Genomic DNA, 21,115 nt, shown 5'->3' on the forward strand with positions numbered 1-21,115 from the left:
ACTATTATGTCATTTTCTCTATTCTCTGGAAAATGAATTAAATTTTAAGAACATGTTTGACTTTTGTTTGTTCTTGAACCTGGAGAATCCCAACCCTCAAGTTGTGAGGCCAGGATAAGCAGCTCAGGAAGGACACTGAGTAATGGCTGAAGGCAAAGGAAGAACAAAAGCCAGAGAGGCAGAGGGCTTCCAAAATTAAGAATTCATCAGTAATGATAAGTGCTGCAGTGAAGTCAGGTAAGAAACTGTTCTCTGGATTTTTCAACAAAGGTGTTATCAGTAAATTTGGCAGGAGTGAATTCTTGGAGTGTCAGGAGTTGGAAGTTAAAGTATGTTGAAATGTGAGAAGGAGGATTATCACTATGTGTTAGTAGGTCATGGCCAAGCAAAGCATTTCTGCCGTAAGGGATAATGGTAGTGATGAGGGTGATGATGACAAGGATGACAATATCTAGCATTTCTGGAGCACTTCCATTACACCAGACACTATAGTAAGCACTTTCCATGTGTTATCTCTTACAACCTTCAATATTCCCATTTTACATAAAAATGAGACATTAATAGGTTAACTCATTCTAGTTTCATCTGTTTCCCCCACTTGCTGACTGCCTTTCTTCCTTCCTGTATTCTTTCCTTTCTTCCTTTTTATCTTCTTTCCTTCCTATTATCTCTAGCAAACATTTGTTTAACTCTTTTTAGTTTCTAGGTATTTTGCTATATGCAAGACCTACAGCAGTGACTAAGACCCTCTTAGCATGCAGAGTAGACATAAGAAGTAATGGCTTCTATTCTTTGCTTCCTGAGCAAAAGCCCTTTCTTGTTTACCTTCAATTTTTCTAACCCTTCATTTTCTCCATATCAAACCACCTCCATTTGCTAGGGGGAGTTTTGCAGAAGCTATTCTTGTTTCTTTGCTCTCCTTGTTACACGCCAGGATTTTGCGTAGTAGCATCTACTCCCTCATGTTTAATTTTCTATGATGGTCATACAGTTAATCTGCAAAGCCACTGTGTTTAATGTACAGGGCCTTGGGGGGGTCTCTGATTAGAACACATCCAGGGTGCCTGGCTCAGTCAGTTAAGCTTCTGACTTCAGCTCAGGTCATGATCTTGGGATCCTGGGATTGAGCCCTACATTGGGCTCTTGCTTGTCCCTCTCCCTGTGCCCCTCCTCCCACTCATGCTCAACTCTCTCTCAAAAAAATAAATAAATAAATGAAATCTTAAACACACTCACACACATCCAGATGGAAGTGGTGAAGACAACACTACTATTTCCCTCTGGACTGGTTTTTCTAACATCCCAGCCCAGAAACTTCAAAAACTTCTTTAAACATTACTACCCTTAATTTGTGAAATCTGTCCTTAAGTCTCCTTACTTTTTTCTATGTATTTCTCCCATATTTGTCTTTTCTATCACAAGCAACCCTCACTAGACATCATCATGTTGCAAACGCCTCGTTGCTGTCCACCCTGCTTTCCGCGTGCAGCCTTCCCGTCCATCCTCATGGTGGCTGCCAGCCACCCTGCTCCGTACTTGTCTTGGGACACAGCCCCTCCCTCCCAAAGTAGACCACAGGGGAAGGGCCTCTGGGGAATTTCATGAAGACTAATCTCTCTTTCTTCAAAGGCCCAAGGGGAGCCCCAGATAACTGTTTTAGAAGCTGTTATTTAATTTAGCCATATTTCTCTGAATATTCTACACCCTATTGACTGCATTCCTGACTTTAAATAGAAACCTTAGAAAGTTCTATCCAAGCACCATTTTTTGTGTGTGGAATTATGGTAGAGCATGCCTGTGTTACCTTTGGAACTCGGCCATCAGCGCACTAAAGACCGCGTTTTCAGGAACTACACAGACAGGAGACTTTGTGACTTTGAATACAGCCTTCATGCAGCAGCTTTGCAGTTTTATGCAAATAATCAAGGAAGACTTCAAATTTGCCTGTTTTGGAAAATATTCCTCCATCACTTAATAAGCAAACTGGTAAATATTTTTAATTACATTTTGGTAAAATATTTCTCCTAAAATTATGTCCATTGATTTCCTCCCACTCAATCAGGTACTAAATCAGAGGCATTTTCTTCAGATTTAATAGAATATACAGTGATTTTAATATATCTATTACAGTTCTCTAGATATGGCAATAAAATTTCAATATTAAAATGCCTTAAGGGGGATCCCTGGGTGGCGCAGCGGTTTGGCGCCTGCCTTTGGCCCAGGGCGCGATCCTGGAGACCCGGGATCGAGTCCCACGTCGGGCTCCCGGTGCATGGAGCCTGCTTCTCCCTCTGCCTGTGTCTCTGCCTCTCTCTCTCTCTCTCTCTCTCTCTCTCTCTCTCTGTGTGACTATCATAAATAAAAATTAAAAAAAAATGCCTTAAGGGGTTTTTTATCATTATTTCTGATATTATATTTTAAAGTCCTATTCCCAGGGTTCCTTAGATGAAGAGAACTTGAAGTTTATCTCAAAATAATGATATATTTTCCATTGTCTCTGTATTTAATGCCTTGATCCTGCTATTTGATTTCAACACTCTATTCATCTTTGGCACTTTCATTCTTGGTTTCTGTAACTTAGCTTTTTACATGCTGGTGTTTGTCAGATAAGAATAGTCTTCTTCCTAGATTTATAGCAAAGAATGAGCAGAGGGTTACAGAGAGAAATTTGTGAGTGAGAAAAGATGATGAATCCATGTAAATCATGTTGACAAAGACCAACAGAATATGGTTCATTCGAGTAAGTTTTTTTCTTCAAAAATTGAGTTTTAAACAAAACTATACCATGAATACTCCACCCACACTGTGCTATAAAGTCACATATTTGATTTAAACCAAATGTGTTCACACAAGCACGTCTCTCAGGCAAAATAATTAGACTACTCTGTGAACTTGTGCCAGAGGGATTTCTTTTTTTAAAGAAATAGATCATAGGTGCTTGGGAATCAGATTCAAAACTCACTTTACATTATAATCATTTAATTTTACATTATAATCATTTAAATATTTGTTCTTTTTCATATTATTTTGTTTCAGTGAGATTTTGAAAAGCTTTAAATAAAATTAGGAAAATTCTTTGTTTTAGACTGTACCAACGACATACAATTAATGTACTCTGAACTGGTTAATTCAGAAATTAAAGATACACAAAATATAAAAATGTGAAAGACAGAAACAAAAAAAAAACTGAATAAATCTAATTCTTCTAACCAAGAGGAATAGATGACCCAACATAGAAAAAGTGTCTTAGGATCTAATTATTTTTGTATTTAATGTTTCCTCACTCATGCTGATATTCACCCAAATGTAAACCAAGAGGGAAACGAATCCATTCTTAGGATGACATTTATTTATAAAGCCATTTGAAGAGTTAAAAATATTTCTTTAATTACCCATCACAACAAATGCGCCAAACTCCTAGCAAACAGTAAATGCTGAAATATGTGTTGAATGTAAGAAAGATAAGTAGATAAATGGATAGACATTTAACATGAAAGATGGTGGACAGAAAGATGGGTTAAAAGATGGTAGAAGAGACAGAAAAATTGAATGGGGGCTGGCAAGAAGAAAAGTGGACAGAAAAGTTGTTAGAATGAAGAGAGTCAAAGAAAGCAAGAAAGACAAAGGGGGTAAAGGGTAGGTTGCCACACACGCGCACGCGCTGTGTGTGTGTGTGTGTGTGTGTGCTCTTGCATGCTCCTACACTATGTCATGTGTTGGCAATTTATTTATTTATTTTTTAAAGATTTTATTCACTTATTCATGAGAGACACAGAGAGAGGCAGAGAGAGAGAGGCAGAGACAGGAGAAGCAGGCTCCATGGAAGGTGCCCCATATGGCACTCAATCCTGGGACTCCGGGATCAGGCCCTGAGCCAAAGGCAGCTGCTCAACCACTGAGCCACCCAAGCGTCCCAATGTGTTGGAATTTAAATTACGATATTTGGAACACCAGTATATATAATTAATGACATAAAAATCTCTTTAAATTAGAATTTTCAAAATAACTAGCCATCAGTTCGAAACAACAGACTTCATGAACCAGTACCTTGTTTTCATCTGGATATAATAAATATGCATTTAGTGGAGAATTCTTTTATTTTATTAAAATATTTATTCCACCTCTTTTTATAATAGTAAAAGACAATAAAAGACCAAATATCTTAGAACTGGATATGCTGTAAGTTTGGTATATCCGGGCAGCCCCGGTGGCTCAATGGTTTAGCACCACCTTTGGCCCAGGGTGTGATCCTGGAGACTTGGGATCAAGTCCCACGTTGGGCTCCTTACATAGAGCCTGCTTCTCCCTCTTCCTGTGTCTCTGCCTCTCTCTCTGTGTGTCTCTCATAAATAAATAAAATCTTAAAAAAAAAAAAGTTTGGTATATTCACACAATGGGATAATACGCAGCCTTAAAATGAAGTTGTATATAGATCTGGAATGATACACCAAAATATTAACAACAATATTTCTTGGTAATGGTGACTTTCCAAGAAATTTTAATTTCCTTTCTATTTATGTTTTCTGAAATATTTTTGCTGAACGTGTTATTTATGTAATGAAATAATTTTAAGTTGATTTATACATATTCAAGGTAGAGAGGTAAATCAGAGGAGGATTTTGCAAAGAAATGTTAAAGGGCCAGTGAATGTGTCCCTGCTGTTTTTTCAATCACAAAAAGACATCTGGCATAGAAGCACTGACACAACCAATTCAACAGACACTTTTGTTTTATCCTCCTTTGGATGAATTCCTCCTCCCCAGAACGAGGGGAGTGAAGACGTTTTATGCTTTGAGTTTGGGTTATGGGTCTTACATAGGCCTTTCCTACTCAGACTTGCTGGTTGTCAGGTCTTCCATTCAGCCTTTTGTCCTCTCTGCAGAGCAACTGCTGGGTGAATCCAGACCTCACACTGTTCATACTTCAGTGCTTCAAGCTGGTGCTATTTCCAGGGAGAATTTATGGAAACATGCATTTGGTCCTATGTCTGGGGTTTGCCGTAACCAATTATGCTAGGACTTGCTTGAAACAGCCAAAGTGCCTGGAATCTATAGTCATTTTCTTGGTTGCAGTGAGGTGTCATCTTGCCAATTGCTGGGTCTGAAGGAGAAGGGGGGAAGCTGAAGGGCAGGCTCAGATTCTTTGTATTGTGTGCCAGTAAGCCTCTCTGGACTACCAAAGCTCCAACAACTGTAGGATTTGCTCTGGGAGTTTCTGAATACTTTGAAAGAATGAGTGTAATTACATGATGACATATCAAAGTGAATGGCAGCTGTGTATAGGGATTGGCTGTCAAGTGGATATTTTAAGTCCTCTGAAAACAGCATTTAGGCAAAATTAGGTGCCCTGGGGAGCAACCTAGTGGATGACCATTGGTGAATAGTAATTCAGTGTTTGCAAAATCCAGAGAAGTCATTATTTCTGCATTCACCAAGATAGCTGTGGCTATTCTAAACACTGATTTGACTTAAATGTATGTCTATGTTTATCCTGTCAGCTTAAAGAAATGTAAAACATTCACCTTTTCAGAATCTAAAGGTCACTCCCTAATGCCATAGGGAATTTGAAAGCATTGAATTGTCTTAAATTTTTTGCTTATTCTTTGAAGGATTAGCTTTAAGATAATTGTATACAGCGTGGCTGAAAAACATTTGCGTAAGAGAAAATATATATGTGAAAATAAAGTGTTCAATTAAGTTTTATGGGATTCATTGCACACTTAATTAAAGTAATCTTTATCTCTACTGCTCACAGTGCTCACTTAACAGGAAAATAGAGGAATATTAAATTAGTGGAATATGTCTCATATCAGTATATTTTACAAAATGTTTAAGTCTGAAGTAATTGAAAATACCTTTGCTCTTAAGAGGTTTTAAATATCCGGCCTCTGCATTTATAATTAATTTAAAGACTTCATTTTTAGAACCCTCGTAGATGTGACTAAAAAGGGAAATGAGCCATAACTGTTAATACTACCCATTGCTCAGGACTCTCTGCTCACCAGAGTTTATGCAAAATGCAACTAGGTAACCACTAGAAGACAAGGTTTCTGCATCTAATTGGTTTTTCCCACTCTGCAGGTTATAATGCAACTCCTAATGAAATGGTTTATATTACTCAAGTTCAAAAATTGCCTTGCAAAAAAAAAATTGCCTTGCCATATCACTAGGATTTTAATTATCAATCTGGTACATATATTTAAAGCCTTACATATTGGTATAAGTGGAAAAGCAGTTTCTTTTTTTACTTATAAAAATACTCTTTTTTATAATTTCATTATGTAAAAAATACATAATTAGCATGCTCTTTTCTCAAACTGGAGATCTCCAATCAATAATTTCAAGTTTAAGAGAGTATTATAACTTTAATTGCTCTTATGTTTGAAATTTACAATTTTTTTCCTCTGAGTACAGAAAACCAGAAAAAAGATTGAATCATTGACCAGAAGTTTCTTTTCTACTTCTCAGAAAAACAAACAGAAAAACACAACACTGACAAATAAACAGATTGTTGCCCAAGAGAGATATAATACATATATATATGTGAATATATACTCTGAACAGATTTACCTTCTACCTTTATTATTATTTAGTTGTTACTCATATGAGATGGAAAATGGAAAAGGAGATATATATACATATATACACACACACACACCTGCACTATATATGCATCTATACACACAAACACATATATGGAAGGCACATATACTTTGGAATAAAAAGGGCATTCATAAAAAAGTGCTTCCCACTCATTTTGACATTAATAGCAATTAGTAACTTTACTTTCTGATAGCCCTTCATGCCTGTTTTGTTGAAAATATTAGTACATCAGGGCATCTGGGTGGCTCAGTTGGTTAAGTGTCTGCCTTTGGCTCAGGTCATGATCTTGGGGTCCTGGAATGAAGCCCCACATTGGGTTTTGTGTTCAGCATGGAGTCTGCTTATCTGTCTCCCTCTCCTTCTGTGCTCTCCCTCTCTTCCTCTCAAATAAATAAATCTTTAAAAAAAATAAAATATTAATACATTAGTGATTTTAAGAAGAACATAAGATGTTCGATTCAATTTTGTTCTTTTTTTAAAATTTTTTATTTAAATTCAATTTGTCAGCACACAGTATAACACCCAGTGCTCATCCCATCAAGTGCCTTCCTCAGTGCCTGTCACCCAGTCACCCCATCCCCCTCCCCACCTCCCTTTCCACTACCCTTTGTTGTTTCCCAGAGTTAGGAGTCTCTCATGGTTTGTCTCCCTCTCTAATTTTTCCCCACTCAGTTTCCTGCCTTTCCCTTGTAGTTCTTTTCACTATTTGTTGTATTCCACATATAACTGAAACCATATAATGATTGTCCTTCTCCAACTGACTTACTTCACTCAGCGTAATACCCTCCAGTTCCATCCACGTCAAAACAAATGGTAAGTATTCATCCTTTCTGATGGCTGAGTAATATCCCATTGTGTGTATATATATATATATATATATATATATATATATATATATGTATATATACCACAGCTTCTTTATCCATCTCTTTCAATGGACACTGAGGCTCCTCCCACAGTTTGGCTATTGTGGCCATTGCTGCTATAAACATTGGGGTGCAGGTGTCCCGGCGTTTCACTGCATCTGTATCTTTGGGGTAAATCCCCAGCAGTGCAATCGCTGGGTCGTAGGGCAGGTCTATTTTTAACTCTTTGAGGAACCTCCACAGTTTTCCAGAGTCACTACACCAGTTCACATTCCCACCAGCAGTGCAGAGGGTTCCCCTTTCTCCACATCCTCTCCAACATTTGTGGTTTCCTGTCTTGTTAATTTTCCCCATTCTCACTGGTGTGAGGTGGTATCTCATTGTGGTTTTGATTTGTATTTCCCTGATGGCAAGTGATGTGGAGCATTTTCTCATGTGCTTGTGGGCCATGTCTATGTCTTCTTTAGAGAAATGTCTGCTAGTGTCTTCTGCCCATTTCATCACTGGGTTGTTTGTTTCTTGGGTGTTGAGTTTAATAAGTTCTTTATAGATCTTGGATACCAGCCCTTTATCTGATGTCATTTGCGAATATCTTCTTCTATTCTGTCGGTTGTCCTTTAGTTTTGTTGGTCGTTTCCTTTGCTGTGCAGAAAGAAGCCTTTTATCTTGAGGAAGTCCCAATAGTTTATTTTTGCTTTTGTTTCCCTTGTCTTGCAAGAAGTTGCTGTGGCCAAGTAAAAAAAGTTGTTGCCTGTATTCTCCTTTAGTATTTTGGTGGATTTTTGATTTAGATCTGTCATCCATTCTGAGTTTATCCTTGTGTCTGGTGTAAGAGAATGGTCTAGTTTCATTCTTCTGCACGTGGCTGTCCAATTTTCACAAAACCATTTGTTGAAGAGATTGTCTTTTTTCCAATGGACAGTCTTTCCTGCTTTGTTGAATATTAGTTGACCATAGAGTTGAGGGCCTATTTCTGGGTTCTCTATTCTGTTCCATTGATCTATGTGTCTGTTTTTGTGCCAGTACCACATTGTCTTGATGAACACAGCTTTGTAGTACAACTTGAAATCTGGCATTGTGATGCCCCCGGCTCTGGTTTTCTTTTTCAACATTCCTCTGGCTATTTGAGGTCTTGTCTGGTTCCATACAGATCTTAAGATTATTTGTTCCAACTCTGTGAAGAAAGTCCATGGTATTTTGATAGAGATTGCACTGAATGTGTAAATTGCCCTGTGTAGCATTGACATTTTCACAATATTTATTCTTCCAATCCATGAGCATGGAATATTTTTCTATCTCTTTATGTCTTCCTCGATTTCTTTCATAAGTGTTCTGTAGTTTTTGGAGTATACTTCCTTAACCTCTTTGATTAGGTTTATTCCTAGGTATCTTATGGTTTGGGGTACATCAATTTTGTTCTTTTAAAACTGTATGTAAACTATAAATTTAACATTGCTGAATATGAAAGTATTTGAAATTATTTGGCTATACTATTCACGGCTTTGGGGATTAATAGATATACTTGTGCAAATCATTATTTTTCAAAGTATGATGTATTGAAAAGAATATTTAGGCTTTAGAGATACAGAAGAGGATTTGAATACCAGCTCTTAATACATTGTTGTGAACCACATTTTTAGTTTACTTTAAGAAAGCGATTATTTTTTCCCTTAGGGTTGTTGGGGGGATTAAATGAGATGGAATATAAAACATCGAGCATAATATCTGATACCTCTGCAGAGTCTGTACAGTGTTGGTCTTTTTTTTCTCTCTCTCCCATTTTTATTATTATTCTTATTAAAAGAACATGTACTATCATGTTTTAAAGGTATCTCATAGTCCAGAAGGCTGCTAAATATTTTCAACGCATATATATCACATAATCCTCGCAACCCAAAAAGTATACATTATGATTGTAATTTTGCAGATAATGAAAGAGACTTAAGAGGTGAAATATCTTGCTCAAAGTTCAATCAGCTACTAAATAGCAGAATCTGTATTTTAACCTAGGAGAATCTGACTTTTAAAAAAAATTTATTTGTTTTCTTTTTTCATGAGAGACACAGAGAGGCAGAGACACAGGCAGAGGGAGGGGCAGGCTCCTTGCAGGGAAGCCTATGTGGGACTCGATCCCAGGACCCCAGGATCATGACCTGAGCCAAAGGCAGATGCTCAACCACTGAGCCACCCAGGTGTCCCTGACTTTTTAATCTGATTCTGGAAACTAGAAAGTTTGATTCCTAAGGCATTCTCTGCGCACCATGCAAGTGAGTAAGTTTAGAGGATCTAAGACAGTTTGGGAGGGAAGATTGTGTTAGATACCGTGAGAGCCAACCAATTGCCAGTTGCTTTTAGGAACTGACTAATTGTTTAAACCTATAGAGGGGTAGGGCTACTAGGTTGAAAGGAATTCACTACATCTGAATTCCGCAGATACAGTAAAATGAGACGAAAGAGATGATGCCCACTGCTGTTCATAGGGAGTTCTGGGAGCTTCTCAGAAAGACAATAAGCTTATAATTCTAGAAATGTAATCTCCAAGAAAACTTTTGCATTAACTTGTAGATTATTTCTAAATTTGTATCTCTTGCAAATGTGTTCATGCTCATATTGGTTGATATCTGCTGTAGGACATGGTAAACCATCTCCCTTTTTCAGAGCACTGCAAAAAGGTCATTCAGAAAGCAAATAGCCCATCTTAATGTTTTAAGCATTTGTCTGCATCATCCCCTCTGCCAGACGCCCTGTCCATTTCTTTGTATCTGTGAACTTCTCATCTTTAAAATCCAGTCTGAATATATCATCTTTCTGGAAGATTTCTTTGGCTTGTTTACATCCCTAACCCCATCATATGCTCTGAGACCTCTATAGTTTGTATACCTTTCTTTTGTATTCCTTTCCACAAGTCTTTTTTGTGCTAGCATATAATAGATGTTCAGTAAATGTTTGCTGAATGTTGATTATACAGTGAAATCCCTGAAAATAGCAATACCAGGCATTGTGCTTGGCTCAGACTATATGCTTAGGAATTGCGTGTAAATAAACAAATGAATGCTGATTGTGATAGGCCCTGGAAAATACCACTCTCTCCAGTTTATTGTAGATTGAAGGCTTTGTAAACAGAATTAGAGTTGCCATTTTAAAAGGTTATTTAAGGGGGATAGGGAATAGAATGGCAGTGACCAGAGGGCAAATGGGGAGATGCTGGTGAGGGGTACAAGTTTCAGTTATCCAAGATAAAGAAGTTCTGGAGCTCACATGTACTAGTTAAGAATATTGCATTGTATAGTTGAAATTTGCTAAGAGGATAGATTTTAAGTGTTAACATCATAAAAAAAAAGATGAAAGAAAAAAATGATAACTATGTGGGGTGAGGAATATGTTAATTAGCTTCATTCTAGTGGATATTTATGTATATTTTGTATATACAAAATCATCAAATTATAAACCTTAAATATATATAATTTTTAATTGTCAGTTGTACCCCAATAAAACTGAAAAACAATCTTTGAAAGAGATGAAAAGTGCAATATGTCCCAGGATTAATAAAGCAGCACAAACTTGTAAAAAGCTCCAAGTTGGGTATAAGCTGAGCTGACAACAAATGTCATATCATCAGAAACAATAACAAAGTATCTCTTTATATTATGTATAGGAGGAGACCCAGCACCACTCTGGTAAGGGGTTAAATGGAAAGCAAAAATCTGTGATCCTTGGATTACTGCATCTTTCACTTTAAGAATTGTCTTCCAAGGGGAAATATAGGAAAAAGTATATCATGTAGAAGGAATTGAAACTCAAGTTGTCCAAGTGAGCTTGTCAGTCTCAGGTTTGCAAAGATGGCCTGATAACTTTACTAATATATCCAGTGGGTCTCTTTAAAGGAGTTCAAACTTCCAGACCCATATGCTAGAAGTAATTAAAATAGAGGAAAACATGAGTATATTGCTATTTCCTAAGAGAACAAAATGGGCAGGTTTTATAGATGGCAAGTCTGTAGACTTATTATCAAATTTTAAAGGGATAAAAAAAAAACAAGAAGAAAATTTTAAATAGATTATTTTTAAACACTTAGCAAAGAATATGGGGATGCTTAAGAGTCAGAATGACGTCACTAAAAATAAGGAATATCAAACTAACAATTATTTTTTGGTGGGACCACTAGATTATGGTAAGAGAATATTAATAATATGACTTTTATTAAGTTAACAGCTATATGCCAGACACTGTGCTCAGCATAATACCTTTTGATTTTCATTAAGGCAGTGACATAATCGTGTAGGATACCTTTGTGTGAGATAGAGAAACAGGGATTAAATTATAGGCAGATTTAAAACTAGTTGAAAAAATTGATCTAAAGAAACTTTATAGTCTGGAGTGAAATGTTCTTTTGCTATTCCCATTGTCATGTTGCATCAGTGTTAGAAGTAAGGTACACAGAGCAGGGAATCATAACTAATGGGATAAAATGAAAGAATCAATATTTCCTAGCTATTCAGCGTGAAACTAGTAAGAAATCAGTACTTATACAGATCGGTATAAAAAAGCTCTGAAGAGTTTAAAAAAGTTATCTGTTTAATTAATAGACTTTGATTTGGGGAAGAGTTTCAAGTTTGTGGAAAAATTATCAGAATGTGCAGAGAGTTCTATGTACCCACCTCACTGCCCCCGCCAATCCACCCAATTTCTGCTTTTAATAACATCTTGCATTAGTGTGGTACATTTGTTACAATTGATGAACTGATATTGTTACATTATTATTAACAAAATCCCTGGTTTACATTAGGGCTGACTCTTTATGTTGTATAGTTCTGTGGGTTTTGATAAATGCATAATGTCATGTATCCACCATTACAGTATCATACAGATTTATTTCACTGCTCTAAAAAACACCTTGCTCCCTTCTCCCTAGCAACCACTGATCTCTTCACTGTCTCTATAGTTTTGCCTTTTCTAGAATGTCATTATAGCTGGGAGTCATACACTATGTAGCCTTTCCAGGCTGGCTTCTTTCATTTATTGGTATGCATTTACAGTTTCTTTATGTCTTTTTGTGGCTTGATAATTTATTTCTTTTTATTTTTGAATAATGTTCAATTCTAGTTTTTGGCAATTACAAATGCAGCTGCTATAAACACTCGTGTGCAGGTTTTTGTGTAGACATAAGTTTTCAACTCATTTGGATAAATACTTAGGAGAATGATTGCTGGATTGAATAATAGCACTATGTTTAGCTTTGTATGTCACTGTTTTCCGAAGTGTCTGTACAATTTTGCAGCTCTACCAGCCATGAATGAGTTGCTGCTACTCCACATCCTTACCAGCAGTAGATGTTGTCATTATTCTGATTTTGACCATTGTAATAGGTGTATAGTAGCACTGAGGTCAGGTTTTTTAAATTAGTTTCACTTGTGGAGAAAGGAGGTGACTTGCTTAAGAAATTATTCAAATAGAATATATATATGTATGTATGTATATACATATATATATATGTATGCAGATTCTGTGGATCCTAAAGTGAATATGTAGGGAGAGCTTTATTCACATGCTAAGAACAAATGAAAACAAATACCTTGAGATATGTTAATTGTGCCAGTTGCCTGTTGATGTGAAATAATAGTCACATTATGCCCCATTGGTCAGGGCACATATGGGATGTGGTGAACAGGTCACTTGGAGGTACATGGTACATTAACAGCTTGGACATGTTCATCCAGGATGCAGTATGTTGCCAGTCAAAAATTGGTGAAAAAGAAGAGTAGAAGAAGCAAAAAAGGATTGCATTTTTGTGAATTTCCAGATTTAAAAAAAAAAAAAAAAGCCTCCCTATTCTCAAATACAAAATGGGGATAATTTTACTAGTCCCCAAAGATTTTTTTTTTGGCAGATAATGTAGGACAGTGTCTATAAGGGGCTTAGCATATTGCCTGACACATGATAAGTGTTAATCGCTGCATTGGATACCCAATGCAGATCCAGAGGTCAGGAGAGAGATCTTGGCTGGGAAGCATGTGAGCGACGCTTGAAGAGAAGTAGTATTTGGGTCAGTTGACTAGCTCACCAGGGACACATACAGAGCAAAAGAGAAGAGGACCAAGACAGTGTCTGAAAAGAACAGGAGGAAGAGTAACAAGCCAAGGGCATTATTGCAAGAAAGAAATGAACAGATACAGAGCTTTTGTGGTTCTTGGCTTCAGGTATATATCTGAAGCCAAGAGCCCAGGCAAACAGTGATTTCTTTGTACAGATTGGCTTCAAAAGCTTTTTCTCCTTTTATTGCTGAAGAAAGAGTCCTCCATTAAAAATAATCGATCATTAGTAATATTGTAAGGCATTAGTGCAGTCTTTCAGCTTCTCCATCTGTGTATTTGCATTGCTCCTGGCACTCCAGTACCTGAGAGCTTATCTGCTGGGCTTGTAAGAACAGGTTTACATGTGTTCATTATGCAAAGAAGATCTCGCAAATTTAGGTCTAGATGTGGCAGGTCAGGAGAACTGTGACATTGTAAGGTTACCCATTCAAACCTAAAGTAACACCTTAGAGAATATCAAGAACAGAGGAAAGAGGTTATAAGCCAGCTTACAGTAAGCATGACATTTTTATTTTATAAGAACAAATAATAATTTTCAAAATTATTTATTTAGTTTTCATATTAAAAACAAATGATTTTTTGAAAGAAACCCAGATATTGATATGCAGTGGATTGAAATGACCTTATTTTCAAAAATTTAAAAATATGCTAATAAACAGCAAACTTTTTGTTTGAATGTTCACATTGGTTTTATATTATTTGAGGGTAAATCTTCAGTAATTTTAGTATTGATTAATAAATCACTTTCAAATTACTAGGCACTTTATACTGTTTTTCTGGTACCTAGTACTCTGACACATGATGTGTTTAACTAAATTTTTCTCCATGTTTCTTAAAGGGATGGTTGCTTTCCTTGTTCTGCATACAGCTTAAGTCTTCAATGAAAGATTAGATCTCCCTTATCAAAATTAATCAGACACTACTGATTTGGTAGTTCCCCCCCCCCAAAAAAATGCATTTTTGTAGTTTGACACTGTGGGTTTCATAGTTTCTACTTATTTTAAGGAATATTCAAAATTAGTACACAGGTACTGTACTGCTTTAATCCCAGAGATAAACAAAAAAATTTATAAGCATAATTTTAATACTACTAATGATATCTATATTCATACTGTGTTCTACAGTGTTCAAAACTCTAAAATGTGTGCGACTCTTACTATACAAGTCAGGGCTATTATCCTCAAAATCAGAGAGACAGTGCCACTTCCTGGTTTCAGATGTGGGCATTGGAATCATAGAACTGGATTTACATTATGATTCTTCAACTTAGTTTGTGAGCAACGGGCTTGTGTTGTGTTGAGCATTATCCGTCTAAGTCTCAGTTGCTTCTCATAGAGCTGCTGTTAAGGAGTAAAAAAGACCCTGTGCATTATTCTGCAATCAGCACAGTGCTTGGCACAGACTGATACTAAACAATATTGGTTTTCATGATCGTCCTCAACAACATCAACAGGTTACACAGATACTGTTACATCAGTAACCCTAAATATTAGACCAGATCTAGAACCTTAGAAATGAAGCAAAACTCTTAAGATCCTGTGATAGATGTAACTCTGCATTAATTATGCAAAATATATTTTAAATATTTTTTGAAGTAATCTCTGTGTTCAAAATGGTGCTCAAACTCATGATCCCGAGATCAAGAGTTGCATGTTCTACCACCTAAGCTAGGCAGGCACTCCCAAAATATTTTTAAACTCCCAGATTTTCCAACCACATATCCTAAGGATATATTCATTGGTCTAATAACAGTGCTCTCCAGCAAAAGGCCAAATAATGTGGGGAAATTCTGCAACACATCCCCCTCTTGATGATTCACAATGTGCATTCGTGTATCAGAAGCCCTGATTCAGGAAAGAAACTTTACCATCAGCATCACCAAAAGTACTCCACTCACACAGCACATATTCTATGCCAGATTGTTCTGAACTTTTTCCACAGAAATTCATGTAATCCTCACAACAAGCCTATAAGGCCAGATACGATTTTCATCCCCATTTTACTGAAGATTAGAATCCATAGAGTCAGGATAGGAGCTGCTATCCTAACACTCCACATATTACCTCTGTCATCCTCACATGACTCTTTGGGATTAAGAAGTTCCATGTCCAAGGTCCACGTTTGGAAACTGCTAACTCCTTTGGAAATTGACACTGCATTCCTTTAATACACTTTAATACACTTGTTTGAGTCAGCTCTAAAACGATTCTCTTTTTATTTTTCCTTTGCATTCTAAACATTAAAAGGAACCCTTCATTCTGATGCAATATTAGAAATGTATGTTCTTTAGGCCAGTAAACTCCTTAGATTTCTGAAGACTATGACCAGTGCATGTAGATTCTTGTATAAATGACCTTGGTGTCAACACTTTGCTACTACTACTCACCACCGAAATAATTACTCTCTGTCTTTTGCTTACTTGTCATACTCTGTCACTATGTGAAAATCCTATTACTATTAATCAAAGTACAACAATCAGAGCATGAAGCTCCTGGCCCCTACTCATCTCACTGTTGCCTATGCCAGACCAGGTGGTGAATGGATGAATGAATGAATGAATGAATGAATGAGTGGATGGATGGATGAATGACCACTCAGGGCAGAAAACACAGTAGATGACCTTAGTTCTAGTCCCAGCTGCATCACTAATCACTTTGCCACCTCATGGAAATTACTCCCCTTTCAACTCTACTTGCCATCTGTGCCAGCAAAAGTGATCAAAAGTGCAAGAAAAAAAAAGGAAGTGGAGAAAATGAGAAATGTTCCTGTCACCTTTAAGTTAATAAAGACCTGTTTTAATCACACAGATACAATCTCTCTAAGAACTTTTCTTTTTAGAGTCATAGAGGCCTCAGCATCCTGTCTGAAAAACACTTTCATCACAATAAAGCATGTGCTTTTTGCATGCTGTATCCAACTTAGTCATCTCATTAATGAAAGGAAAATTAGAGAACATTTATTTGAGTTGGTTAAATTATCTCTAAATGGGGCAACTTCAAGATATGATTAACATTCCATCTTTGAAATTTCTAACTAGACATTCCTTTCCCCCTTATTCTGCCCTGAGGGTACGTAAAGGTTATAAATAAAATAGTATTTCCTAAAATGTTTTGCATTTTAATGAATTCCCAAAATTGAATTACCAAAATGACTTTAGTATTGTTTAAATCATACGAATATTATGCATCTGTATTTTGTATTATTCATGAAAATGCAGTCCTCCTACTAGTACAATCTGGTAACACTGGAGAAGCAAATGATAAGATAGTGTGATATTATGAAGAAAGTCATGAAAAAGTTGAAATTAGGGAATAATGTCACATTCTTACAAAAGAAAAATCTCTGCTAACTTCTATAAAGAATACATTTCCGAATGAATTAGATATGTTCATAATTATTCAAGAAAGGTATGAAATTCATTTTGTGGCAACTACTATAAACATAATTCTCTGATTCAGTATTAGTATGAAAGATAGATTTTAAGTGTGAAGCAAATGTGGTTTTAGATTAAATAAAATCACAAGTGAAAAAGTTACTTTTAATTCTCTTCTGATTATCTGGTTATGCCAGATTTCAAGTTTGAAAATTTTAGCTTGGTGATAATATGCCTATATCATCTTTTAAATACATACAAATGGCTGTTTTTAGCAAATGGATCCCTTCATTTAAATGTACTGTTAGGAATATAAATTACTTAGGCGAAAAAGCTCCCTGAAAGATTTCTGAAGGATGTATATTTGGATACGAAGAGCACGAAGGTCACAAAAATAGATACTTATTAAATCAATATTTAACACTTGGAACTTTCCCAAGGCACAAGCGAAAAGTAACTAATACAGTGAGGTGCCACTCAGAACTTTCTGAAGACAGTGGGATCTTTTCAAAATTGAATGAAATTGATTGATCTCCATTCTATTTATATTTATTGTTGTTTTCTGTTCACATCGGGGTGTGCTGTTTTTCTTTATATGCAGTGCTGCAATGTTTCTAGTTTATATTTTATAAGCTTCATTGTGCATCAATTCAAGGAAAATCTTAAGTAAGTACAAGCACTGATGGCACACAGAGCCAAAAATCCTGGCAGTGGTGTATTAATGATCACAGTTTGGGAACTGTTCTTTCAAGTTCAAACATGCAGTCTCTTTCCTAACTCCCTGCATATGTCTCCATAGTTTCTTGTCAGCATCACCATTAGCCATGAAGCAGCTTGCCAATGATAGTGCAAAGGTAGTGGGAAGAAGTGCCAGGGTAGAGAATGAAATCACAGAATTGTGAAAAGGGTTAAAAGAGAATTTGTGTCTAATATCTTCCGTTCTCACAGAGTCAAAGGACAGTTTTAAGATTGTATCAGTTTAACCTATAACAGCTGACCCTTGAACAACACAGGATTACAGATGCTGACCCACGCCCTACCCCACACAGTCAAAAATCCATGTATAACTTTAACTCCCCAGAAACTTAACTACTAAGAGTATGCTGTGACCAGAAGCCTCGCCAATAACATAAATAGTCAATTAGCATATTTGTTGTAAATTATTATATGCTGTATTCTCACAATAAAGTAAGCTAGAGAAAAGAAAATGTTATCAAGAAAATCATAAGGAAGAGAAAATATATTTATAGTATCATCCTATATTTATCAGAAAAGATCCATGTATAGTTCAAACTCGTGTTGTTCAAGGGTCCACTATATATTTGCCTACTGAACCACTCACACTGTTAAATGACATGGTAAAAGATTTTATTATACAAGAAACTGTGTGCTATTTCTTAAAGCACTGACTCTTTGATAAAGGTTGTCTTTAGTTATCTTGTCCTAACTTCTCATATGTTTAATCTTAGCATTTATGTGGTTAGCAATTTGTTAATAAGCAAAGGGAAGTGTGCACATTTGTATTTTATTATGCACAGATAAACGTATACAAAATTATATACATACACATACACACATTTAAATTATTGTTTAAAATATGCAGCATGGGGCTAACATAGCATAGTATCTCATTTCAAGGACCAGATTTATGCTAAGACAGAGAAGTTTTTGAAATGTCACGTTGTTTTGGAAAGCTACATCAGACTCTCTCATGACCTATTTGAATGTGGGCCTGCATGATAAGAGTGTTAGCCATGGAATTTAGACTGTTTTATTAAGTTTAGACTTGTTACATCCTTTTTTTTATTATTTTTTTATTTTTTTAGAGAGTGACAGTAGAGGCAGAGAGAGAGAGAGAGAGACAGAGAATCTAAGTAGGTTCCTCCCCTAGTGCAGAGCCCTGAGGTAGGGCTCAGTCTCACAACCCTGAGATCATGACCTGAGCCAAAATCAAGAGTCAGATGCTCAACTGATTGAGCCACTCAGGCGCCCCAAGAGTTGGTACATTTTTCCTCAGAATGGCTCATTTTCCAGATGCCTATTAGTAAATCAGATTTTTTTAACTGCATTCCTTCTCTAACATGTATCAGTGTTATTAACACCAAATACCGTCCTATGTTTAAGTATGTAGATAATGGCTCTCTCTTTCCAGAATCCTTCTGATGACAAATCTGTTGTAACTGATGAACTGTCATCCACACAGGAAAATCAAAATGACAAAATTCTTCTGAGAGCCTGCCAACCATGCTTCCTGTAAAAGGGTCACAGTTAATTGGTTTGACCTGAAGTTAGGTAGAATAGTCACAACTTAGATAGGTTTTGTAACTCTTCTGCTGATAAGTTTATAGTTGCAGCCTGGTTGTTTCATACTTATGAGCATAATTGGGACACCTAAAATAAGATGAAATTGCTGAAGCTATATTTCAAGTGTGAACTCTGGGAAAACTAAAAACTGAGCATTTCTAGTTCATGTGTGAGTATATAATGAGCCTTGCTAAAGTGACATTTCATAAAGAGTGCTGCTTTGGTTGCCCACTTTAAGCATCAGAACTTTACTGCAGGACCCATCTGGCACAGGTCTTAATTGGTAACAAAATCTGGAAGCCTTCTTTCCTTGGTACTTTATGAAAACAACAAAAAGATGAACTGATGAGGTATCTATTTTGCTTTGAGATAACTCATAATTATTTACATCAATAAATTGCTGGTGTGTGGGTCCTGTTCCTTTTCTTGAGGAACTAGTAAAACTCTTAGTCAGCTCAGACTCCTGTGTTCAGTTCAGATTCTCATTTTTATATGTTCATCTAGGATTTGTTGATTCCTTTTGAGAATCCCACATCATATTTATCCCAAATGAAATTAGTCAATTCCCTCATAGAAAATTTTAAACATTTAAAAAATTCAGTGTCAAAAGCATCTGCTTAAGTATGCTTGAGTAAAAATATTTTTACTCCACTCTTCTCCCCAAAAGTCCCTTAAAAATCACCATAAATCAGGGTGCCTGGCTGGCTCAATTGGTAGAGCATGCGACTCTTGATCTTGGGATCATGAGTTCAAGCCCCATGTTGGGTATAGAGATTATACGTAAATAAACTTTAAAAAAAATCACCATACACACACACACACGCACACACACACACACACGAAGAAAAAAGTATCATTATCTGAAATAGATATAGAAATTTTCAGTTTTGAAAATTGAGAAAAACATGATTTTTTATTTTTTTGATTTAACTCTTATAGGAAAATAAAATTCTTCTTTTTTATTAAAGATTTATTTATTTATTCATGAGAGACACAGAGAGAGAGACAGAGACATAGGCAGAGGGAGAAGCAGGCTCTCTACAGGGAACCTAATACAGTACTCCATCCCAGGACCTGGGATCACGACCTGAGCCAAAGACAGACACTCAACCACTGAACCACCTACGCATGATATTTTTCAACCCACTACTGAATGTGAGGGCGATCTGTCTGCAACATCTGTTACCCTATTAATCACCAGGGTTGATTAGGCTGATGTGGCTGGCTAGGCAGGTGTCCTGTTCCTCCCTCACTGCTCCATATGCGTCTCTCCAAAGTTCTATCTCCTGGATAGAAGAGAACCATCCTTTGGGCTAAGTGTATACAAGTGGGCTCCCCTGCTAGAACCACCAAACAAGCTCTCAAGGTCCATTTGTAGGAGAAGGCAAAGTAGTCAAGCTTCTAAGACTTAAGACACATCCAAATGAGGTGCTATATGTAGCAGTGTTTCTTTCTTAAAAAAAAAAAAAACAAAACCTACTACTAACTCAAACTTTTATTCCATACTTATTACATATGATAGCTGGAATGTTTAGTTTTAAATGCATCTCTCTATTTTTGCTTATCTTTACTTCAGTTCTGATTCTTATACTGTCCTTTAAAAATGGGTAGAGATTATTTGCATTCTGAACTTTGCTTTTAGTTGGGACAAAAACATGATTAAAAAAAATCTTTAAAAATACATATTAGAGTTCAAAGAAAAATCAAAAGACCAAGAAAAAAGAAAAAAAGATCATAAACATGATTTTTAAAAATCAAGAAAACAGAGAAGAAATATTTAGAAAGACTATACAGATGATACATATGAGAGAAACAGATAGACCTCACATTTACATAACCTATTTCTAAAGAGGAAAATGCATTAATGAATAAAATAGT

General features: G+C 36.2%; 1 protein-coding gene across 1 annotated transcript in view; it reads left to right on the plus strand.

Moving 5' to 3' along the window:
• The window catches only part of LOC118355879 (zinc finger C3HC-type protein 1-like), a 33,242-nt gene extending 27,546 nt beyond the window's left edge, over window positions 1-5,696 (plus strand). Inside the window, exon 1 of the mRNA XM_049114660.1 lies at window positions 1-5,696. This exon is cut by the window's left edge and continues 27,546 nt beyond it. The gene's annotated coding sequence lies outside the window, so the exon portion shown is untranslated.
• The last annotated feature ends 15,419 nt before the right edge of the window (window positions 5,697-21,115 follow it).

The sequence above is a fragment of the Canis lupus genome, chromosome 9 (genome assembly GCF_003254725.2).
Source record: "Canis lupus dingo isolate Sandy chromosome 9, ASM325472v2, whole genome shotgun sequence".
NCBI classification, from domain to species: Eukaryota; Metazoa; Chordata; class Mammalia; order Carnivora; family Canidae; genus Canis; species Canis lupus.